The sequence below is a fragment of the Schistocerca piceifrons genome, chromosome 2 (assembly GCF_021461385.2).
Source record: "Schistocerca piceifrons isolate TAMUIC-IGC-003096 chromosome 2, iqSchPice1.1, whole genome shotgun sequence".
Lineage (NCBI taxonomy): Eukaryota > Metazoa > Arthropoda > Insecta > Orthoptera > Acrididae > Schistocerca > Schistocerca piceifrons.
Window position 1 is genome coordinate 878,189,800 of NC_060139.1, and position 22,027 is coordinate 878,211,826.

The window sequence follows — 22,027 nt, forward strand, 5'->3', positions numbered from 1 at the left end:
GAATGCAGAGGTCTATCTGTCGAATAATATCTCAAGTTTTGGTCACGTTGTAATCTCCATAAAGTAACATTTTGAGTATATGAATTTATTTCGAGCTCTCTGTATTCCATCAGCGACTGTTATTGTACAGAGGATGTACTGGTCAGCCTGCACTGTTTAGTCACAATGTCGTTAGCACTCTGCATCTCCAGACAAGAGTCGTTTTCATACCACAAGTGTCCCTTTTGACGTGTTTGCGGCTGTGGCGCGGAAGTAACCTCACGAGGGAACGTCGTATTTACAACCAACACTCTCTGTTTGTAGCTCACACTACCGAAGAAACAGTTTGGTTGCCGTAGGTGCGCTTGTGTTTGATACAAATTTTTGGTTTCACTTAGGAGAACACGGCCAGAATCGTGCTGTTGCACTTTACAAAGGATCTCAATGATACACAGGGTGCTCCAGAGAAGCGACAAAATCTGTGTCAGAAGTGGGATTCGAACCCACGCCCTGATTCGAGGACCAGAAGGCTCTAGCTGCTACTGCAGCCAAGGTTTTTCCTTGAGTCTGGCGCCTTAGACCGCTCGGCCATCCTGACACTTGATTTGATGCTCCTCGTTTGTTCTATTAGAGAACTTACAGTTGATGTAATTGTCGCATCCATGTTGCCACAGTACACCGGCATGAGTTCTGCACCCGTTACACGTTCGCCAGGTGCAGCCGCACAAATATAGCGCAGAATGTACCACCAAAAGAGTTTCTCAAATCCGTATAATCACGGCACTCAATACATTTTGTTCGAAACTAAGTCGTCTGTTACAGACATCAGAGATTAGACAGAATGCAGAGGTCTATCTGTCGAATAATATCTCAAGTTTTGGTCACGTTGTAATCTCCATAAAGTAATATTTTGAGTATATGAATTTATTTCGAGCTCTCTGTATTTCATCAGCGACTGTTATTGTACAGAGGATGTACTGGTCAGCCTGCACTGTTTCCTCACACTGTCGTTAGCACTCTGCATCTCCAGACAAGAGTCGTTTTCATACCACAAGTGTCCCTTTTGACGTGTTTGCGGCTGTGGCGCGGAAGTAACCTCACGAGGGAACGTCGTATTTACAACCAACACTCTCTGTTTGTAGCTCACACTACCGAAGAAACAGTTTGGTTGCCGTAGGTGCGCTTGTGTTTGATACAAATTTTTGGTTTCACTTAGGAGAACACGGCCAGAATCGTGCTGTTGCACTTTACAAAGGATCTCAATGATACACAGGGTGTTGCAGAGAAGCGACGAAATCTGTGTCAGGAGTGGGATTCGAACCCACGCCCTCATTCGAGGACCAGAAGGCTCTAGCTGCTACTGCAGCCAAGGTTTTTCCTTGAGTCTGGCGCCTTAGACCGCTCGGCCATCCTGACACTTGATTTGATGCTCCTCGTTTGTTCTATTAGAGAACTTACAGTTGATGTAATTGTCGCATCCACGTTGCCACAGTACACCGGCATGAGTTCTGCACCCGTTACACGTTCGCCAGGTGCAGCCGCACAAATATAGCGTAGAATGTACCACCAAAAGAGTTTCTCAAATCCGTATAATCACGGCACTCAATACATTTTGTTCGAAACTAAGTCGTCTGTTACAGACATCAGAGATTAGACAGAATGCAAAGGTCTATCTGTCGAATAATATCTCAAGTTTTGGTCACGTTGTAATCTCCATAAAGTAACATTTTGAGTATATGAATTTATTTCGAGCTCTCTGTATTCCATCAGCGACTGTTATTGTACAGAGGATGTACTGGTCAGCCTGCACTGTTTCCTCACACTGTCGTTAGCACTCTGCATCTCCAGACAAGAGTCGTTTTCATACCACAAGTGTCCCTTTTGACGTGTTTGCGGCTGTGGCGCGGAAGTAACCTCACGAGGGAACGTCGTATTTACAACCAACACTCTCTGTTTGTAGCTCACACTACCGAAGAAACAGCTTGGTTGCCGTAGGTGCGCTTGTGTTTGACACAAATTTTTGGTTTCACTTAGGAGAACACGGCCAGAATCGTGCTGTTGCACTTTACAAAGGATCTCAATGATACACAGGGTGCTCCAGAGAAGCGACAAAATCTGTGTCAGAAGTGGGATTCGAACCCACGCCCTGATTCGAGGACCAGAAGGCTCTAGCTGCTACTGCAGCCAAGGTTTTTCCTTGAGTCTGGCGCCTTAGACCGCTCGGCCATCCTGACACTTGATTTGATGCTCCTCGTTTGTTCTATTAGAGAACTTACAGTTGATGTAATTGTCGCATCCATGTTGCCACAGTACACCGGCATGAGTTCTGCACCCGTTACACGTTCGCCAGGTGCAGCCGCACAAATATAGCGCAGAATGTACCACCAAAAGAGTTTCTCAAATCCGTATAATCACGGCACTCAATACATTTTGTTCGAAACTAAGTCGTCTGTTACAGACATCAGAGATTAGACAGAATGCAGAGGTCTATCTGTCGAATAATATCTCAAGTTTTGGTCACGTTGTAATCTCCATAAAGTAATATTTTGAGTATATGAATTTATTTCGAGCTCTCTGTATTTCATCAGCGACTGTTATTGTACAGAGGATGTACTGGTCAGCCTGCACTGTTTCCTCACACTGTCGTTAGCACTCTGCATCTCCAGACAAGAGTCGTTTTCATACCACAAGTGTCCCTTTTGACGTGTTTGTGGCTGTGGCGCGGAAGTAACCTCACGAGGGAACGTCGTATTTACAACCAACACTCTCTGTTTGTAGCTCACACTACCGAAGAAACAGTTTGGTTGCCGTAGGTGCGCTTGTGTTTGATGCAAATTTTTGGTTTCACTTAGGAGAACACGGCCAGAATCGTGCTGTTGCACTTTACAAAGGATCTCAATGATACACAGGGTGCTCCAGAGAAGCGACGAAATCTGTGTCAGGAGTGGGATTCGAACCCACGCCCTCATTCGAGGACCAGAAGGCTCTAGCTGCTACTGCAGCCAAGGTTTTTCCTTGAGTCTGGCGCCTTAGACCGCTCGGCCATCCTGACACTTGATTTGATGCTCCTCGTTTGTTCTATTAGAGAACTTACAGTTGATGTAATTGTCGCATCCACGTTGCCACAGTACACCGGCATGAGTTCTGCACCCGTTACACGTTCGCCAGGTGCAGCCGCACAAATATAGCGCAGAATGTACCACCAAAAGAGTTTCTCAAATCCGTATAATCACGGCACTCAATACATTTTGTTCGAAACTAAGTCGTCTGTTACAGACATCAGTGATTACACAGAATGCAGAGGTCTATCTGTCGAATAATATCTCAAGTTTTGGTCACGTTGTAATCTCCATAAAGTAATATTTTGAGTATATGAATTTATTTCGAGCTCTCTGTATTTCATCAGCGACTGTTATTGTACAGAGGATGTACTGGTCAGCCTGCACTGTTTCCTCACACTGTCGTTAGCACTCTGCATCTCCAGACAAGAGTCGTTTTCATACCACAAGTGTCCCTTTTGACGTGTTTGCGGCTGTGGCGCGGAAGTAACCTCACGAGGGAACGTCGTATTTACAACCAACACTCTCTGTTTGTAGCTCACACTACCGAAGAAACAGTTTGGTTGCCGTAGGTGCGCTTGTGTTTGATACAAATTTTTGGTTTCACTTAGGGGAACACGGCCAGAATCGTGCTGTTGCACTTTACAAAGGATCTCAATGATACACAGGGTGCTCCAGAGAAGCGACAAAATCTGTGTCAGGAGTGGGATTCGAACCCACGCCCTCATTCGAGGACCAGAAGGCTCTAGCTGCTACTGCAGCCAAGGTTTTTCCTTGAGTCTGGCGCCTTAGACCGCTCGGCCATCCTGACACTTGATTTGATGCTCCTCGTTTGTTCTATTAGAGAACTTACAGTTGATGTAATTGTCGCATCCACGTTGCCACAGTACACCGGCATGAGTTCTGCACCCGTTACACGTTCGCCAGGTGCAGCCGCACAAATATAGCGCAGAATGTACCACCAAAAGAGTTTCTCAAATCCGTATAATCACGGCACTCAATACATTTTGTTCGAAACTAAGTCGTCTGTTACAGACATCAGAGATTAGACAGAATGCAGAGGTCTATCTGTCGAATAATATCTCAAGTTTTGGTCACGTTGTAATCTCCATAAAGTAACATTTTGAGTATATGAATTTATTTCGAGCTCTCTGTATTCCATCAGCGACTGTTATTGTACAGAGGATGTACTGGTCAGCCTGCACTGTTTCCTCACACTGTCGTTAGCACTCTGCATCTCCAGACAAGAGTCGTTTTCATACCACAAGTGTCCCTTTTGACGTGTTTGCGGCTGTGGCGCGGAAGTAACCTCACGAGGGAACGTCGTATTTACAACCAACACTCTCTGTTTGTAGCTCACACTACCGAAGAAACAGTTTGGTTGCCGTAGGTGCGCTTGTGTTTGATACAAATTTTTGGTTTCACTTAGGAGAACACGGCCAGAATCGTGCTGTTGCACTTTACAAAGGATCTCAATGATACACAGGGTGCTCCAGAGAAGCGACAAAATCTGTGTCAGAAGTGGGATTCGAACCCACGCCCTGATTCGAGGACCAGAAGGCTCTAGCTGCTACTGCAGCCAAGATTTTTCCTTGAGTCTGGCGCCTTAGACCGCTCGGCCATCCTGACACTTGAGTTGATGCTCCTCGTTTGTTCTATTAGAGAACTTACAGTTGATGTAATTGTCGCATCCATGTTGCAACAGTACACCGGCATGAGTTCTGCACCCGTTACACGTTCGCCAGGTGCAGCCGCACAAATATAGCGCAGAATGTACCACCAAAAGAGTTTCTCAAATCCGTATAATCACGGCACTCAATACATTTTGTTCGAAACTAAGTCGTCTGTTACAGACATCAGAGATTAGACAGAATGCAGAGGTCTATCTGTCGAATAATATCTCAAGTTTTGGTCACGTTGTAATCTCCATAAAGTAATATTTTGAGTATATGAATTTATTTCGAGCTCTCTGTATTTCATCAGCGACTGTTATTGTACAGAGGATGTACTGGTCAGCCTGCACTGTTTCCTCACACTGTCGTTAGCACTCTGCATCTCCAGACAAGAGTCGTTTTCATACCACAAGTGTCCCTTTTGACGTGTTTGCGGCTGTGGCGCGGAAGTAACCTCACGAGGGAACGTCGTATTTACAACCAACCCTCTCTGTTTGTAGCTCACACTACCGAAGAAACAGTTTGGTTGCCGTAGGTGCGCTTGTGTTTGATACAAATTTTTGGTTTCACTTAGGAGAACACGGCCAGAATCGTGCTGTTGCACTTTACAAAGGATCTCAATGATACACAGGGTGCTCCAGAGAAGCGACAAAATCTGTGTCAGGAGTGGGATTCGAACCCACGCCCTCATTCGAGGACCAGAAGGCTCTAGCTGCTACTGCAGCCAAGGTTTTTCCTTGAGTCTGGCGCCTTAGACCGCTCGGCCATCCTGACACTTGATTTGATGCTCCTCGTTTGTTCTATTAGAGAACTTACAGTTGATGTAATTGTCGCATCCACGTTGCCACAGTACACCGGCATGAGTTCTGCACCCGTTACACGTTCGCCAGGTGCAGCCGCACAAATATAGCGCAGAATGTACCACCAAAAGAGTTTCTCAAATCCGTATAATCACGGCACTCAATACATTTTGTTCGAAACTAAGTCGTCTGTTACAGACATCAGAGATTAGACAGAATGCAGAGGTCTATCTGTCGAATAATATCTCAAGTTTTGGTCACGTTGTAATCTCCATAAAGTAATATTTTGAGTATATGAATTTATTTCGAGCTCTCTGTATTTCATCAGCCACTGTTATTGTACAGAGGATGTACTGGTCAGCCTGCACTGTTTCCTCACACTGTCGTTAGCACTCTGCATCTCCAGACAAGAGTCGTTTTCATACCACAAGTGTCCCTTTTGACGTGTTTGCGGCTGTGGCGCGGAAGTAACCTCACGAGGGAACGTCGTATTTACAACCAACACTCTCTGTTTGTAGCTCACACTACCGAAGAAACAGTTTGGTTGCCGTAGGTGCGCTTGTGTTTGATACAAATTTTTGGTTTCACTTAGGAGAACACGGCCAGAATCGTGCTGTTGCACTTTACAAAGGATCTCAATGATACACAGGGTGCTCCAGAGAAGCGACAAAATCTGTGTCAGGAGTGGGATTCGAACCCACGCCCTCATTCGAGGACCAGAAGGCTCTAGCTGCTACTGCAGCCAAGGTTTTTCCTTGAGTCTGGCGCCTTAGACCGCTCGGCCATCCTGACACTTGATTTGATGCTCCTCGTTTGTTCTATTAGAGAACTTACAGTTGATGTAATTGTCGCATCCACGTTGCCACAGTACACCGGCATGAGTTCTGCACCCGTTACACGTTCGCCAGGTGCAGCCGCACAAATATAGCGCAGAATGTACCACCAAAAGAGTTTCTCAAATCCGTATAATCACGGCACTCAATACATTTTGTTCGAAACTAAGTCGTCTGTTACAGACATCAGAGATTAGACAGAATGCAGAGGTCTATCTGTCGAATAATATCTCAAGTTTTGGTCACGTTGTAATCTCCATAAAGTAATATTTTGAGTATATGAATTTATTTCGAGCTCTCTGTATTTCATCAGCGACTGTTATTGTACAGAGGATGTACTGGTCAGCCTGCACTGTTTCCTCACACTGTCGTTAGCACTCTGCATCTCCAGACAAGAGTCGTTTTCATACCACAAGTGTCCCTTTTGACGTGTTTGCGGCTGTGGCGCGGAAGTAACCTCACGAGGGAACGTCGTATTTACAACCAACACTCTCTGTTTGTAGCTCACACTACCGAAGAAACAGTTTGGTTGCCGTAGGTGCGCTTGTGTTTGATACAAATTTTTGGTTTCACTTAGGAGAACACGGCCAGAATCGTGCTGTTGCACTTTACAAAGGATCTCAATGATACACAGGGTGCTCCAGAGAAGCGACAAAATCTGTGTCAGGAGTGGGATTCGAACCCACGCCCTCATTCGAGGACCAGAAGGCTCTAGCTGCTACTGCAGCCAAGGTTTTTCCTTGAGTCTGGCGCCTTAGACCGCTCGGCCATCCTGACACTTGATTTGATGCTCCTCGTTTGTTCTATTAGAGAACTTACAGTTGATGTAATTGTCGCATCCACGTTGCCACAGTACACCGGCATGAGTTCTGCACCCGTTACACGTTCGCCAGGTGCAGCCGCACAAATATAGCGCAGAATGTACCACCAAAAGAGTTTCTCAAATCCGTATAATCACGGCACTCAATACATTTTGTTCGAAACTTAGTCGTCTGTTACAGACATCAGAGATTAGACAGAATGCAAAGGTCTATCTGTCGAATAATATCTCAAGTTTTGGTCACGTTGTAATCTCCATAAAGTAATATTTTGAGTATATGAATTTATTTCGAGCTCTCTGTATTTCATCAGCGACTGTTATTGTACAGAGGATGTACTGGTCAGCCTGCACTGTTTCCTCACACTGTCGTTAGCACTCTGCATCTCCAGACAAGAGTCGTTTTCATACCACAAGTGTCCCTTTTGACGTGTTTGCGGCTGTGGCGCGGAAGTAACCTCACGAGGGAACGTCGTATTTACAACCAACCCTCTCTGTTTGTAGCTCACACTACCGAAGAAACAGTTTGGTTGCCGTAGGTGCGCTTGTGTTTGATACAAATTTTTGGTTTCACTTAGGAGAACACGGCCAGAATCGTGCTGTTGCACTTTACAAAGGATCTCAATGATACACAGGGTGCTCCAGAGAAGCGACAAAATCTGTGTCAGGAGTGGGATTCGAACCCACGCCCTCATTCGAGGACCAGAAGGCTCTAGCTGCTACTGCAGCCAAGGTTTTTCCTTGAGTCTGGCGCCTTAGACCGCTCGGCCATCCTGACACTTGATTTGATGCTCCTCGTTTGTTCTATTAGAGAACTTACAGTTGATGTAATTGTCGCATCCACGTTGCCACAGTACACCGGCATGAGTTCTGCACCCGTTACACGTTCGCCAGGTGCAGCCGCACAAATATAGCGCAGAATGTACCACCAAAAGAGTTTCTCAAATCCGTATAATCACGGCACTCAATACATTTTGTTCGAAACTAAGTCGTCTGTTACAGACATCAGAGATTAGACAGAATGCAGAGGTCTATCTGTCGAATAATATCTCAAGTTTTGGTCACGTTGTAATCTCCATAAAGTAATATTTTGAGTATATGAATTTATTTCGAGCTCTCTGTATTTCATCAGCGACTGTTATTGTACAGAGGATGTACTGGTCAGCCTGCACTGTTTCCTCACACTGTCGTTAGCACTCTGCATCTCCAGACAAGAGTCGTTTTCATACCACAAGTGTCCCTTTTGACGTGTTTGCGGCTGTGGCGCGGAAGTAACCTCACGAGGGAACGTCGTATTTACAACCAACACTCTCTGTTTGTAGCTCACACTACCGAAGAAACAGTTTGGTTGCCGTAGGTGCGCTTGTGTTTGATACAAATTTTTGGTTTCACTTAGGAGAACACGGCCAGAATCGTGCTGTTGCACTTTACAAAGGATCTCAATGATACACAGGGTGCTCCAGAGAAGCGACAAAATCTGTGTCAGGAGTGGGATTGGAACCCACGCCCTCATTCGAGGACCAGAAGGCTCTAGCTGCTACTGCAGCCAAGGTTTTTCCTTGAGTCTGGCGCCTTAGACCGCTCGGCCATCCTGACACTTGATTTGATGCTCCTCGTTTGTTCTATTAGAGAACTTACAGTTGATGTAATTGTCGCATCCACGTTGCCACAGTACACCGGCATGAGTTCTGCACCCGTTACACGTTCGCCAGGTGCAGCCGCACAAATATAGCGCAGAATGTACCACCAAAAGAGTTTCTCAAATCCGTATAATCACGGCACTCAATACATTTTGTTCGAAACTAAGTCGTCTGTTACAGACATCAGAGATTAGACAGAATGCAAAGGTCTATCTGTCGAATAATATCTCAAGTTTTGGTCACGTTGTAATCTCCATAAAGTAATATTTTGAGTATATGAATTTATTTCGAGCTCTCTGTATTTCATCAGCGACTGGTATTGTACAGAGGATGTACTGGTCAGCCTGCACTGTTTCCTCACACTGTCGTTAGCACTCTGCATCTCCAGACAAGAGTCGTTTTCATACCACAAGTGTCCCTTTTGACGTGTTTGCGGCTGTGGCGCGGAAGTAACCTCACGAGGGAACGTCGTATTTACAACCAACACTCTCTGTTTGTAGCTCACACTACCGAAGAAACAGTTTGGTTGCCGTAGGTGCGCTTGTGTTTGATACAAATTTTTGGTTTCACTTAGGAGAACACGGCCAGAATCGTGCTGTTGCACTTTACAAAGGATCTCAATGATACACAGGGTGCTCCAGAGAAGCGACAAAATCTGTGTCAGGAGTGGGATTGGAACCCACGCCCTCATTCGAGGACCAGAAGGCTCTAGCTGCTACTGCAGCCAAGGTTTTTCCTTGAGTCTGGCGCCTTAGACCGCTCGGCCATCCTGACACTTGATTTGATGCTCCTCGTTTGTTCTATTAGAGAACTTACAGTTGATGTAATTGTCGCATCCACGTTGCCACAGTACACCGGCATGAGTTCTGCACCCGTTACACGTTCGCCAGGTGCAGCCGCACAAATATAGCGCAGAATGTACCACCAAAAGAGTTTCTCAAATCCGTATAATCACGGCACTCAATACATTTTGTTCGAAACTAAGTCGTCTGTTACAGACATCAGAGATTAGACAGAATGCAAAGGTCTATCTGTCGAATAATATCTCAAGTTTTGGTCACGTTGTAATCTCCATAAAGTAATATTTTGAGTATATGAATTTATTTCGAGCTCTCTGTATTTCATCAGCGACTGGTATTGTACAGAGGATGTACTGGTCAGCCTGCACTGTTTCCTCACACTGTCGTTAGCACTCTGCATCTCCAGACAAGAGTCGTTTTCATACCACAAGTGTCCCTTTTGACGTGTTTGCGGCTGTGGCGCGGAAGTAACCTCACGAGGGAACGTCGTATTTACAACCAACACTCTCTGTTTGTAGCTCACACTACCGAAGAAACAGTTTGGTTGCCGTAGGTGCGCTTGTGTTTGATACAAATTTTTGGTTTCACTTAGGAGAACACGGCCAGAATCGTGCTGTTGCACTTTACAAAGGATCTCAATGATACACAGGGTGCTCCAGAGAAGCGACAAAATCTGTGTCAGGAGTGGGATTCGAACCCACGCCCTCATTCGAGGACCAGAAGGCTCTAGCTGCTACTGCAGCCAAGGTTTTTCCTTGAGTCTGGCGCCTTAGACCGCTCGGCCATCCTGACACTTGATTTGATGCTCCTCGTTTGTTCTATTAGAGAACTTACAGTTGATGTAATTGTCGCATCCACGTTGCCACAGTACACCGGCATGAGTTCTGCACCCGTTACACGTTCGCCAGGTGCAGCCGCACAAATATAGCGCAGAATGTACCACCAAAAGAGTTTCTCAAATCCGTATAATCACGGCACTCAATACATTTTGTTCGAAACTTAGTCGTCTGTTACAGACATCAGAGATTAGACAGAATGCAGAGGTCTATCTGTCGAATAATATCTCAAGTTTTGGTCACGTTGTAATCTCCATAAAGTAATATTTTGAGTATATGAATTTATTTCGAGCTCTCTGTATTTCATCAGCGACTGTTATTGTACAGAGGATGTACTGGTCAGCCTGCACTGTTTCCTCACACTGTCGTTAGCACTCTGCATCTCCAGACAAGAGTCGTTTTCATACCACAAGTGTCCCTTTTGACGTGTTTGCGGCTGTGGCGCGGAAGTAACCTCACGAGGGAACGTCGTATTTACAACCAACACTCTCTGTTTGTAGCTCACACTACCGAAGAAACAGTTTGGTTGCCGTAGGTGCGCTTGTGTTTGATACAAATTTTTGGTTTCACTTAGGAGAACACGGCCAGAATCGTGCTGTTGCACTTTACAAAGGATCTCAATGATACACAGGGTGCTCCAGAGAAGCGACAAAATCTGTGTCAGGAGTGGGATTCGAACCCACGCCCTCATTCGAGGACCAGAAGGCTCTAGCTGCTACTGCAGCCAAGGTTTTTCCTTGAGTCTGGCGCCTTAGACCGCTCGGCCATCCTGACACTTGATTTGATGCTCCTCGTTTGTTCTATTAGAGAACTTACAGTTGATGTAATTGTCGCATCCACGTTGCCACAGTACACCGGCATGAGTTCTGCACCCGTTACACGTTCGCCAGGTGCAGCCGCACAAATATAGCGCAGAATGTACCACCAAAAGAGTTTCTCAAATCCGTATAATCACGGCACTCAATACATTTTGTTCGAAACTAAGTCGTCTGTTACAGACATCAGAGATTAGACAGAATGCAAAGGTCTATCTGTCGAATAATATCTCAAGTTTTGGTCACGTTGTAATCTCCATAAAGTAATATTTTGAGTATATGAATTTATTTCGAGCTCTCTGTATTTCATCAGCGACTGTTATTGTACAGAGGATGTACTGGTCAGCCTGCACTGTTTCCTCACACTGTCGTTAGCACTCTGCATCTCCAGACAAGAGTCGTTTTCATACCACAAGTGTCCCTTTTGACGTGTTTGCGGCTGTGGCGCGGAAGTAACCTCACGAGGGAACGTCGTATTTACAACCAACACTCTCTGTTTGTAGCTCACACTACCGAAGAAACAGTTTGGTTGCCGTAGGTGCGCTTGTGTTTGATACAAATTTTTGGTTTCACTTAGGAGAACACGGCCAGAATCGTGCTGTTGCACTTTACAAAGGATCTCAATGATACACAGGGTGCTCCAGAGAAGCGACAAAATCTGTGTCAGGAGTGGGATTCGAACCCACGCCCTCATTCGAGGACCAGAAGGCTCTAGCTGCTACTGCAGCCAAGGTTTTTCCTTGAGTCTGGCGCCTTAGACCGCTCGGCCATCCTGACACTTGATTTGATGCTCCTCGTTTGTTCTATTAGAGAACTTACAGTTGATGTAATTGTCGCATCCACGTTGCCACAGTACACCGGCATGAGTTCTGCACCCGTTACACGTTCGCCAGGTGCAGCCGCACAAATATAGCGCAGAATGTACCACCAAAAGAGTTTCTCAAATCCGTATAATCACGGCACTCAATACATTTTGTTCGAAACTTAGTCGTCTGTTACAGACATCAGAGATTAGACAGAATGCAAAGGTCTATCTGTCGAATAATATCTCAAGTTTTGGTCACGTTGTAATCTCCATAAAGTAATATTTTGAGTATATGAATTTATTTCGAGCTCTCTGTATTTCATCAGCGACTGTTATTGTACAGAGGATGTACTGGTCAGCCTGCACTGTTTCCTCACACTGTCGTTAGCACTCTGCATCTCCAGACAAGAGTCGTTTTCATACCACAAGTGTCCCTTTTGACGTGTTTGCGGCTGTGGCGCGGAAGTAACCTCACGAGGGAACGTCGTATTTACAACCAACACTCTCTGTTTGTAGCTCACACTACCGAAGAAACAGTTTGGTTGCCGTAGGTGCGCTTGTGTTTGATACAAATTTTTGGTTTCACTTAGGAGAACACGGCCAGAATCGTGCTGTTGCACTTTACAAAGGATCTCAATGATACACAGGGTGCTCCAGAGAAGCGACAAAATCTGTGTCAGGAGTGGGATTCGAACCCACGCCCTCATTCGAGGACCAGAAGGCTCTAGCTGCTACTGCAGCCAAGGTTTTTCCTTGAGTCTGGCGCCTTAGACCGCTCGGCCATCCTGACACTTGATTTGATGCTCCTCGTTTGTTCTATTAGAGAACTTACAGTTGATGTAATTGTCGCATCCACGTTGCCACAGTACACCGGCATGAGTTCTGCACCCGTTACACGTTCGCCAGGTGCAGCCGCACAAATATAGCGCAGAATGTACCACCAAAAGAGTTTCTCAAATCCGTATAATCACGGCACTCAATACATTTTGTTCGAAACTAAGTCGTCTGTTACAGACATCAGAGATTAGACAGAATGCAAAGGTCTATCTGTCGAATAATATCTCAAGTTTTGGTCACGTTGTAATCTCCATAAAGTAATATTTTGAGTATATGAATTTATTTCGAGCTCTCTGTATTTCATCAGCGACTGTTATTGTACAGAGGATGTACTGGTCAGCCTGCACTGTTTCCTCACACTGTCGTTAGCACTCTGCATCTCCAGACAAGAGTCGTTTTCATACCACAAGTGTCCCTTTTGACGTGTTTGCGGCTGTGGCGCGGAAGTAACCTCACGAGGGAACGTCGTATTTACAACCAACACTCTCTGTTTGTAGCTCACACTACCGAAGAAACAGTTTGGTTGCCGTAGGTGCGCTTGTGTTTGATACAAATTTTTGGTTTCACTTAGGAGAACACGGCCAGAATCGTGCTGTTGCACTTTACAAAGGATCTCAATGATACACAGGGTGCTCCAGAGAAGCGACAAAATCTGTGTCAGGAGTGGGATTCGAACCCACGCCCTCATTCGAGGACCAGAAGGCTCTAGCTGCTACTGCAGCCAAGGTTTTTCCTTGAGTCTGGCGCCTTAGACCGCTCGGCCATCCTGACACTTGATTTGATGCTCCTCGTTTGTTCTATTAGAGAACTTACAGTTGATGTAATTGTCGCATCCACGTTGCCACAGTACACCGGCATGAGTTCTGCACCCGTTACACGTTCGCCAGGTGCAGCCGCACAAATATAGCGCAGAATGTACCACCAAAAGAGTTTCTCAAATCCGTATAATCACGGCACTCAATACATTTTGTTCGAAACTAAGTCGTCTGTTACAGACATCAGAGATTAGACAGAATGCAAAGGTCTATCTGTCGAATAATATCTCAAGTTTTGGTCACGTTGTAATCTCCATAAAGTAATATTTTGAGTATATGAATTTATTTCGAGCTCTCTGTATTTCATCAGCGACTGTTATTGTACAGAGGATGTACTGGTCAGCCTGCACTGTTTCCTCACACTGTCGTTAGCACTCTGCATCTCCGGACAAGAGTCGTTTTCATACCACAAGTGTCCCTTTTGACGTGTTTGCGGCTGTGGCGCGGAAGTAACCTCACGAGGGAACGTCGTATTTACAACCAACACTCTCTGTTTGTAGCTCACACTACCGAAGAAACAGTTTGGTTGCCGTAGGTGCGCTTGTGTTTGATACAAATTTTTGGTTTCACTTAGGAGAACACGGCCAGAATCGTGCTGTTGCACTTTACAAAGGATCTCAATGATACACAGGGTGCTCCAGAGAAGCGACAAAATCTGTGTCAGGAGTGGGATTCGAACCCACGCCCTCATTCGAGGACCAGAAGGCTCTAGCTGCTACTGCAGCCAAGGTTTTTCCTTGAGTCTGGCGCCTTAGACCGCTCGGCCATCCTGACACTTGATTTGATGCTCCTCGTTTGTTCTATTAGAGAACTTACAGTTGATGTAATTGTCGCATCCACGTTGCCACAGTACACCGGCATGAGTTCTGCACCCGTTACACGTTCGCCAGGTGCAGCCGCACAAATATAGCGCAGAATGTACCACCAAAAGAGTTTCTCAAATCCGTATAATCACGGCACTCAATACATTTTGTTCGAAACTTAGTCGTCTGTTACAGACATCAGAGATTAGACAGAATGCAAAGGTCTATCTGTCGAATAATATCTCAAGTTTTGGTCACGTTGTAATCTCCATAAAGTAATATTTTGAGTATATGAATTTATTTCGAGCTCTCTGTATTTCATCAGCGACTGTTATTGTACAGAGGATGTACTGGTCAGCCTGCACTGTTTCCTCACACTGTCGTTAGCACTCTGCATCTCCAGACAAGAGTCGTTTTCATACCACAAGTGTCCCTTTTGACGTGTTTGCGGCTGTGGCGCGGAAGTAACCTCACGAGGGAACGTCGTATTTTCAACCAACACTCTCTGTTTGTAGCTCACACTACCGAAGAAACAGTTTGGTTGCCGTAGGTGCGCTTGTGTTTGATACAAATTTTTGGTTTCACTTAGGAGAACACGGCCAGAATCGTGCTGTTGCACTTTACAAAGGATCTCAATGATACACAGGGTGCTCCAGAGAAGCGACAAAATCTGTGTCAGGAGTGGGATTCGAACCCACGCCCTCATTCGAGGACCAGAAGGCTCTAGCTGCTACTGCAGCCAAGGTTTTTCCTTGAGTCTGGCGCCTTAGACCGCTCGGCCATCCTGACACTTGATTTGATGCTCCTCGTTTGTTCTATTAGAGAACTTACAGTTGATGTAATTGTCGCATCCACGTTGCCACAGTACACCGGCATGAGTTCTGCACCCGTTACACGTTCGCCAGGTGCAGCCGCACAAATATAGCGCAGAATGTACCACCAAAAGAGTTTCTCAAATCCGTATAATCACGGCACTCAATACATTTTGTTCGAAACTAAGTCGTCTGTTACAGACATCAGAGATTAGACAGAATGCAAAGGTCTATCTGTCGAATAATATCTCAAGTTTTGGTCACGTTGTAATCTCCATAAAGTAATATTTTGAGTATATGAATTTATTTCGAGCTCTCTGTATTTCATCAGCGACTGTTATTGTACAGAGGATGTACTGGTCAGCCTGCACTGTTTCCTCACACTGTCGTTAGCACTCTGCATCTCCAGACAAGAGTCGTTTTCATACCACAAGTGTCCCTTTTGACGTGTTTGCGGCTGTGGCGCGGAAGTAACCTCACGAGGGAACGTCGTATTTACAACCAACACTCTCTGTTTGTAGCTCACACTACCGAAGAAACAGTTTGGTTGCCGTAGGTGCGCTTGTGTTTGATACAAATTTTTGGTTTCACTTAGGAGAACACGGCCAGAATCGTGCTGTTGCACTTTACAAAGGATCTCAATGATACACAGGGTGCTCCAGAGAAGCGACAAAATCTGTGTCAGGAGTGGGATTCGAACCCACGCCCTCATTCGAGGACCAGAAGGCTCTAGCTGCTACTGCAGCCAAGGTTTTTCCTTGAGTCTGGCGCCTTAGACCGCTCGGCCATCCTGACACTTGATTTGATGCTCCTCGTTTGTTCTATTAGAGAACTTACAGTTGATGTAATTGTCGCATCCACGTTGCCACAGTACACCGGCATGAGTTCTGCACCCGTTACACGTTCGCCAGGTGCAGCCGCACAAATATAGCGCAGAATGTACCACCAAAAGAGTTTCTCAAATCCGTATAATCACGGCACTCAATACATTTTGTTCGAAACTAAGTCGTCTGTTACAGACATCAGAGATTAGACAGAATGCAAAGGTCTATCTGTCGAATAATATCTCAAGTTTTGGTCACGTTGTAATCTCCATAAAGTAATATTTTGAGTATATGAATTTATTTCGAGCTCTCTGTATTTCATCAGCGACTGTTATTGTACAGAGGATGTACTGGTCAGCCTGCACTGTTTCCTCACACTGTCGTTAGCACTCTGCATCTCCAGACAAGAGTCGTTTTCATACCACAAGTGTCCCTTTTGACGTGTTTGCGGCTGTGGCGCGGAAGTAACCTCACGAGGGAACGTCGTATTTACAACCAACACTCTCTGTTTGTAGCTCACACTACCGAAGAAACAGTTTGGTTGCCGTAGGTGCGCTTGTGTTTGATACAAATTTTTGGTTTCACTTAGGAGAACACGGCCAGAATCGTGCTGTTGCACTTTACAAAGGATCTCAATGATACACAGGGTGCTCCAGAGAAGCGACAAAATCTGTGTCAGGAGTGGGATTCGAACCCACGCCCTCATTCGAGGACCAGAAGGCTCTAGCTGCTACTGCAGCCAAGGTTTTTCCTTGAGTCTGGCGCCTTAGACCGCTCGGCCATCCTGACACTTGATTTGATGTTCCTCGTTTGTTCTATTAGAGAACTTACAGTTGATGTAATTGTCGCATCCACGTTGCCACAGTACACCGGCATGAGTTCTGCACCCGTTACACGTTCGCCAGGTGCAGCCGCACAAATATAGCGCAGAATGTACCACCAAAAGAGTTTCTCAAATCCGTATAATCACGGCACTCAATACATTTTGTTCGAAACTTAGTCGTCTGTTACAGACATCAGAGATTAGACAGAATGCAAAGGTCTATCTGTCGAATAATATCTCAAGTTTTGGTCACGTTGTAATCTCCATAAAGTAATATTTTGAGTATATGAATTTATTTCGAGCTCTCTGTATTTCATCAGCGACTGTTATTGTACAGAGGATGTACTGGTCAGCCTGCACTGTTTCCTCACACTGTCGTTAGCACTCTGCATCTCCAGACAAGAGTCGTTTTCATACCACAAGTGTCCCTTTTGACGTGTTTGCGGCTGTGGCGCGGAAGTAACCTCACGAGGGAACGTCGTATTTACAACCAACACTCTCTGTTTGTAGCTCACACTACCGAAGAAACAGTTTGGTTGCCGTAGGTGCGCTTGTGTTTGATACAAATTTTTGGTTTCACTTAGGAGAACACGGCCAGAATCGTGCTGTTGCACTTTACAAAGGATCTCAATGATACACAGGGTGCTCCAGAGAAGCGACAAAATCTGTGTCAGGAGTGGGATTCGAACCCACGCCCTCATTCGAGGACCAGAAGGCTCTAGCTGCTACTGCAGCCAAGGTTTTTCCTTGAGTCTGGCGCCTTAGACCGCTCGGCCATCCTGACACTTGATTTGATGCTCCTCGTTTGTTCTATTAGAGAACTTACAGTTGATGTAATTGTCGCATCCACGTTGCCACAGTACACCGGCATGAGTTCTGCACCCGTTACACGTTCGCCAGGTGCAGCCGCACAAATATAGCGCAGAATGTACCACCAAAAGAGTTTCTCAAATCCGTATAATCACGGCACTCAATACATTTTGTTCGAAACTTAGTCGTCTGTTACAGACATCAGAGATTAGACAGAATGCAAAGGTCTATCTGTCGAATAATATCTCAAGTTTTGGTCACGTTGTAATCTCCATAAAGTAATATTTTGAGTATATGAATTTATTTCGAGCTCTCTGTATTTCATCAGCGACTGTTATTGTACAGAGGATGTACTGGTCAGCCTGCACTGTTTCCTCACACTGTCGTTAGCACTCTGCATCTCCAGACAAGAGTCGTTTTCATACCACAAGTGTCCCTTTTGACGTGTTTGCGGCTGTGGCGCGGAAGTAACCTCACGAGGGAACGTCGTATTTACAACCAACACTCTCTGTTTGTAGCTCACACTACCGAAGAAACAGTTTGGTTGCCGTAGGTGCGCTTGTGTTTGATACAAATTTTTGGTTTCACTTAGGAGAACACGGCCAGAATCGTGCTGTTGCACTTTACAAAGGATCTCAATGATACACAGGGTGCTCCAGAGAAGCGACAAAATCTGTGTCAGGAGTGGGATTCGAACCCACGCCCTCATTCGAGGACCAGAAGGCTCTAGCTGCTACTGCAGCCAAGGTTTTTCCTTGAGTCTGGCGCCTTAGACCGCTCGGCCATCCTGACACTTGATTTGATGCTCCTCGTTTGTTCTATTAGAGAACTTACAGTTGATGTAATTGTCGCATCCACGTTGCCACAGTACACCGGCATGAGTTCTGCACCCGTTACACGTTCGCCAGGTGCAGCCGCACAAATATAGCGCAGAATGTACCACCAAAAGAGTTTCTCAAATCCGTATAATCACGGCACTCAATACATTTTGTTCGAAACTTAGTCGTCTGTTACAGACATCAGAGATTAGACAGAATGCAAAGGTCTATCTGTCGAATAATATCTCAAGTTTTGGTCACGTTGTAATCTCCATAAAGTAATATTTTGAGTATATGAATTTATTTCGAGCTCTCTGTATTTCATCAGCGACTGTTATTGTACAGAGGATGTACTGGTCAGCCTGCACTGTTTCCTCACACTGTCGTTAGCACTCTGCATCTCCAGACAAGAGTCGTTTTCATACCACAAGTGTCCCTTTTGACGTGTTTGCGGCTGTGGCGCGGAAGTAACCTCACGAGGGAACGTCGTATTTACAACCAACACTCTCTGTTTGTAGCTCACACTACCGAAGAAACAGTTTGGTTGCCGTAGGTGCGCTTGTGTTTGATACAAATTTTTGGTTTCACTTAGGAGAACACGGCCAGAATCGTGCTGTTGCACTTTACAAAGGATCTCAATGATACACAGGGTGCTCCAGAGAAGCGACAAAATCTGTGTCAGGAGTGGGATTCGAACCCACGCCCTCATTCGAGGACCAGAAGGCTCTAGCTGCTACTGCAGCCAAGGTTTTTCCTTGAGTCTGGCGCCTTAGACCGCTCGGCCATCCTGACACTTGATTTGATGCTCCTCGTTTGTTCTATTAGAGAACTTACAGTTGATGTAATTGTCGCATCCACGTTGCCACAGTACACCGGCATGAGTTCTGCACCCGTTACACGTTCGCCAGGTGCAGCCGCACAAATATAGCGCAGAATGTACCACCAAAAGAGTTTCTCAAATCCGTATAATCACGGCACTCAATACATTTTGTTCGAAACTTAGTCGTCTGTTACAGACATCAGAGATTAGACAGAATGCAAAGGTCTATCTGTCGAATAATATCTCAAGTTTTGGTCACGTTGTAATCTCCATAAAGTAATATTTTGAGTATATGAATTTATTTCGAGCTCTCTGTATTTCATCAGCGACTGTTATTGTACAGAGGATGTACTGGTCAGCCTGCACTGTTTCCTCACACTGTCGTTAGCACTCTGCATCTCCAGACAAGAGTCGTTTTCATACCACAAGTGTCCCTGTTTCGCAGTTGGTACTATTTCGAGAGTTATGACGTTGTAATATCTTTGTTTAAATTCTCCTTCGGCATCCATCCTATTATGCTACGCTTCGTGTTCCTCTGTGTTTCGACTTGGCCGACTTAGCTCGACTGACGCGAAAGGTGACGCTTTCATTTCGCCTTTTATGTACTTGGTTTGTGTAAGAAATGACTGTGAGAATCTGTCGTCGTAAAAATTTTTTATTCTTGTTTTATGGTTCGGCTGTATATGCCGCAGTACCTGTTCTTTCTGAAATTCATTTACGTCCAAAGTACTTTCCATCGTTTTGATTAGCAATAAGAGCCATGTAATATCGTAAGGATCTAACACGCCAGTTTGATAGAATTTCACGACGTCCGTCAGAAAGCATCCCTATACCGCTTAAAAATGGATGTCAATCCCTCCCCCATCTCCTGTTGTACAAATTACCGCACCCGGTGAATCCGTGATGAAATTTGTCGACTAGACCACACTGAAGACATTTATCAGTAGCATGCAACGAAATTGGACGTAATTTTTAATAGTGGCTACCGTATTGTTCTCCACCGTATGCCACGTTGTTTGTTTTTTTGTGCTTACATTCTCCCAAATAAACTTTCAGTTACAAGATGGGAATTTTGATTCAGCATTGTTGGATTTATCCGTTTAATGGCATTTCAGCAATAAATCACTGGTTGTTAAAAGCGTTTTTCTCAACCTGGCTTCGCTTACATAACTTGCTAAGATGTAAGATTCACGTTGGTTATATACTTTACTTGGAAGTTTATATTATTTGTGTCAGTCGGGCGATGAATACGTTCGAAGAAAACTAGATGGAAAAGTCATGCGGTTATGTTTTGTGGGTGGTTGGGTATGAGTCTGGAGGTTCATTTCAGGAGAAGTGCAGTAGCCTTTCATTGGACGTCAGTTAGGGTCAGGCCGCCGTTCGTCCTTGATTTTGTTAGCGTTTACAACCAGCTAAATTAAGTTCCATTTCCACACAAATCTATTGGCTAGTTGCATCATCTTTCTCGCCTGTAAATGCCTCTGAGCACTATGGGACTTAACATCTGGGGTCATCAGTCCCCAAAAACTCAGAACTACTTAAACGTAACTAACCTAAGGACGTCACACACATCCTTGCCTGAGGCAGGATTCGAACCTGTGACCGTAGCGGTCACGCGGTTACAGACTGAAGCGCCTAGAACCGCTCGTCCATTGCGGCCGGCTTTTTCGCCTTTCATTATCATTTTAGAATACTCGTTTCTGGTAGCAGGCTTTGTAAAAGATGCATATGTTAACAGTTTTGATTTTTCGTGTTACGTTCACGGCTCGCCGGATTATTTCTACTACGAGTCGCTGTGTACTGTTCGTTACTTCCTTCCAATTTTGTTGCCGCCATTTTAAATGGGCATTTTTAGGGATGATGAGAAGCGTTTTATTTTGTCCACTTTGTGGGCCTATGGTATTGTTCGATATTGGAACCTTCGCATGTTAATTTACTGTTTATCCTTCACAGATTCCTTGAAATTTTGGGTTAAGGTTGCGTGGGACCATCAGTCATCGGTCCCTAGGCGTACACACTAATTAATGTAACTTAAACTAACTTACGCTAAGGACAACAGACATACCCATGCCTGAAGTAGGACTCGAACGTCCGACGGAGGAAGCCGCGCGAACCGTGACAAGGCGCCAAAGACCGCGCGACTACACCGCAGGAAACATGTTAGTGTACATGTTGATCTCCATTTGGACCTTTGTGTTTCATCGTCACTCGTAGGACTCCGGTGACATCATCATTTTATAATTTCCTAGTGCAAAGCTGCGCCTGATACAGATACACCTGGTAATTTACACTCCACTTTTTAGAGTAGCCAACACGCAAAGATCAACATTGGAAGAGTGCTGCTGTATGCTACCACTCTGCTGAGGTTGATTGCTTCCGTCATTTGCCCGTTGATAAAGAATCTTGGAGTAATACATGTGATGATGTTTCGGATCACTTTAACTGCTCTGTAATCTAGAACAATCCGTTTCGTGTACTAATGACTGACTAGATCGAAGGTCTTAGGAAAGTCGACGAACATGTGGTTTTGATTGATGCAGCGATGGCTTTTATGCCCCTGATTTATGTGTTTGTGGTCATGATGCTTCTAAATGTGATACGTGACAGG

General features: G+C 45.2%; 24 non-coding genes across 24 annotated transcripts; all 24 read right to left on the reverse strand.

Moving 5' to 3' along the window:
* Nucleotides 1-461: 461 nt before the first annotated feature.
* Trnal-caa lies at nucleotides 462-577 on the reverse strand. The gene is made up of 2 exons: nucleotides 540-577; nucleotides 462-507 (listed from the first exon to the last, which is right to left on the reverse strand). It is a non-coding gene; the product is annotated as a tRNA-Leu (tRNA).
* A 702-nt stretch (nucleotides 578-1,279) lies between these two features.
* Trnal-caa lies at nucleotides 1,280-1,395 on the reverse strand. The gene is made up of 2 exons: nucleotides 1,358-1,395; nucleotides 1,280-1,325 (listed from the first exon to the last, which is right to left on the reverse strand). It is a non-coding gene; the product is annotated as a tRNA-Leu (tRNA).
* A 702-nt stretch (nucleotides 1,396-2,097) lies between these two features.
* Nucleotides 2,098-2,213, reverse strand: Trnal-caa. Its single transcript has 2 exons — nucleotides 2,176-2,213; nucleotides 2,098-2,143 (listed from the first exon to the last, which is right to left on the reverse strand). It is a non-coding gene; the product is annotated as a tRNA-Leu (tRNA).
* A 702-nt stretch (nucleotides 2,214-2,915) lies between these two features.
* Trnal-caa lies at nucleotides 2,916-3,031 on the reverse strand. The gene is made up of 2 exons: nucleotides 2,994-3,031; nucleotides 2,916-2,961 (listed from the first exon to the last, which is right to left on the reverse strand). It is a non-coding gene; the product is annotated as a tRNA-Leu (tRNA).
* Nucleotides 3,032-3,733: 702 nt separating this feature from the next.
* On the reverse strand, nucleotides 3,734-3,849 carry Trnal-caa. Its single transcript has 2 exons — nucleotides 3,812-3,849; nucleotides 3,734-3,779 (listed from the first exon to the last, which is right to left on the reverse strand). It is a non-coding gene; the product is annotated as a tRNA-Leu (tRNA).
* Nucleotides 3,850-4,551: 702 nt separating this feature from the next.
* Nucleotides 4,552-4,667, reverse strand: Trnal-caa. The gene is made up of 2 exons: nucleotides 4,630-4,667; nucleotides 4,552-4,597 (listed from the first exon to the last, which is right to left on the reverse strand). It is a non-coding gene; the product is annotated as a tRNA-Leu (tRNA).
* A 702-nt stretch (nucleotides 4,668-5,369) lies between these two features.
* Nucleotides 5,370-5,485, reverse strand: Trnal-caa. The gene is made up of 2 exons: nucleotides 5,448-5,485; nucleotides 5,370-5,415 (listed from the first exon to the last, which is right to left on the reverse strand). It is a non-coding gene; the product is annotated as a tRNA-Leu (tRNA).
* A 702-nt stretch (nucleotides 5,486-6,187) lies between these two features.
* Nucleotides 6,188-6,303, reverse strand: Trnal-caa. The gene is made up of 2 exons: nucleotides 6,266-6,303; nucleotides 6,188-6,233 (listed from the first exon to the last, which is right to left on the reverse strand). It is a non-coding gene; the product is annotated as a tRNA-Leu (tRNA).
* Nucleotides 6,304-7,005: 702 nt separating this feature from the next.
* Nucleotides 7,006-7,121, reverse strand: Trnal-caa. Its single transcript has 2 exons — nucleotides 7,084-7,121; nucleotides 7,006-7,051 (listed from the first exon to the last, which is right to left on the reverse strand). It is a non-coding gene; the product is annotated as a tRNA-Leu (tRNA).
* A 702-nt stretch (nucleotides 7,122-7,823) lies between these two features.
* On the reverse strand, nucleotides 7,824-7,939 carry Trnal-caa. Its single transcript has 2 exons — nucleotides 7,902-7,939; nucleotides 7,824-7,869 (listed from the first exon to the last, which is right to left on the reverse strand). It is a non-coding gene; the product is annotated as a tRNA-Leu (tRNA).
* A 702-nt stretch (nucleotides 7,940-8,641) lies between these two features.
* Trnal-caa lies at nucleotides 8,642-8,757 on the reverse strand. Its single transcript has 2 exons — nucleotides 8,720-8,757; nucleotides 8,642-8,687 (listed from the first exon to the last, which is right to left on the reverse strand). It is a non-coding gene; the product is annotated as a tRNA-Leu (tRNA).
* Nucleotides 8,758-9,459: 702 nt separating this feature from the next.
* On the reverse strand, nucleotides 9,460-9,575 carry Trnal-caa. Its single transcript has 2 exons — nucleotides 9,538-9,575; nucleotides 9,460-9,505 (listed from the first exon to the last, which is right to left on the reverse strand). It is a non-coding gene; the product is annotated as a tRNA-Leu (tRNA).
* A 702-nt stretch (nucleotides 9,576-10,277) lies between these two features.
* On the reverse strand, nucleotides 10,278-10,393 carry Trnal-caa. Its single transcript has 2 exons — nucleotides 10,356-10,393; nucleotides 10,278-10,323 (listed from the first exon to the last, which is right to left on the reverse strand). It is a non-coding gene; the product is annotated as a tRNA-Leu (tRNA).
* A 702-nt stretch (nucleotides 10,394-11,095) lies between these two features.
* Trnal-caa lies at nucleotides 11,096-11,211 on the reverse strand. Its single transcript has 2 exons — nucleotides 11,174-11,211; nucleotides 11,096-11,141 (listed from the first exon to the last, which is right to left on the reverse strand). It is a non-coding gene; the product is annotated as a tRNA-Leu (tRNA).
* A 702-nt stretch (nucleotides 11,212-11,913) lies between these two features.
* Nucleotides 11,914-12,029, reverse strand: Trnal-caa. Its single transcript has 2 exons — nucleotides 11,992-12,029; nucleotides 11,914-11,959 (listed from the first exon to the last, which is right to left on the reverse strand). It is a non-coding gene; the product is annotated as a tRNA-Leu (tRNA).
* A 702-nt stretch (nucleotides 12,030-12,731) lies between these two features.
* Trnal-caa lies at nucleotides 12,732-12,847 on the reverse strand. The gene is made up of 2 exons: nucleotides 12,810-12,847; nucleotides 12,732-12,777 (listed from the first exon to the last, which is right to left on the reverse strand). It is a non-coding gene; the product is annotated as a tRNA-Leu (tRNA).
* Nucleotides 12,848-13,549: 702 nt separating this feature from the next.
* Nucleotides 13,550-13,665, reverse strand: Trnal-caa. The gene is made up of 2 exons: nucleotides 13,628-13,665; nucleotides 13,550-13,595 (listed from the first exon to the last, which is right to left on the reverse strand). It is a non-coding gene; the product is annotated as a tRNA-Leu (tRNA).
* A 702-nt stretch (nucleotides 13,666-14,367) lies between these two features.
* Trnal-caa lies at nucleotides 14,368-14,483 on the reverse strand. Its single transcript has 2 exons — nucleotides 14,446-14,483; nucleotides 14,368-14,413 (listed from the first exon to the last, which is right to left on the reverse strand). It is a non-coding gene; the product is annotated as a tRNA-Leu (tRNA).
* Nucleotides 14,484-15,185: 702 nt separating this feature from the next.
* Nucleotides 15,186-15,301, reverse strand: Trnal-caa. The gene is made up of 2 exons: nucleotides 15,264-15,301; nucleotides 15,186-15,231 (listed from the first exon to the last, which is right to left on the reverse strand). It is a non-coding gene; the product is annotated as a tRNA-Leu (tRNA).
* Nucleotides 15,302-16,003: 702 nt separating this feature from the next.
* Nucleotides 16,004-16,119, reverse strand: Trnal-caa. Its single transcript has 2 exons — nucleotides 16,082-16,119; nucleotides 16,004-16,049 (listed from the first exon to the last, which is right to left on the reverse strand). It is a non-coding gene; the product is annotated as a tRNA-Leu (tRNA).
* Nucleotides 16,120-16,821: 702 nt separating this feature from the next.
* On the reverse strand, nucleotides 16,822-16,937 carry Trnal-caa. The gene is made up of 2 exons: nucleotides 16,900-16,937; nucleotides 16,822-16,867 (listed from the first exon to the last, which is right to left on the reverse strand). It is a non-coding gene; the product is annotated as a tRNA-Leu (tRNA).
* Nucleotides 16,938-17,639: 702 nt separating this feature from the next.
* Trnal-caa lies at nucleotides 17,640-17,755 on the reverse strand. Its single transcript has 2 exons — nucleotides 17,718-17,755; nucleotides 17,640-17,685 (listed from the first exon to the last, which is right to left on the reverse strand). It is a non-coding gene; the product is annotated as a tRNA-Leu (tRNA).
* Nucleotides 17,756-18,457: 702 nt separating this feature from the next.
* Nucleotides 18,458-18,573, reverse strand: Trnal-caa. Its single transcript has 2 exons — nucleotides 18,536-18,573; nucleotides 18,458-18,503 (listed from the first exon to the last, which is right to left on the reverse strand). It is a non-coding gene; the product is annotated as a tRNA-Leu (tRNA).
* Nucleotides 18,574-19,275: 702 nt separating this feature from the next.
* Nucleotides 19,276-19,391, reverse strand: Trnal-caa. The gene is made up of 2 exons: nucleotides 19,354-19,391; nucleotides 19,276-19,321 (listed from the first exon to the last, which is right to left on the reverse strand). It is a non-coding gene; the product is annotated as a tRNA-Leu (tRNA).
* Between the last annotated feature and the right edge of the window lie 2,636 nt (nucleotides 19,392-22,027).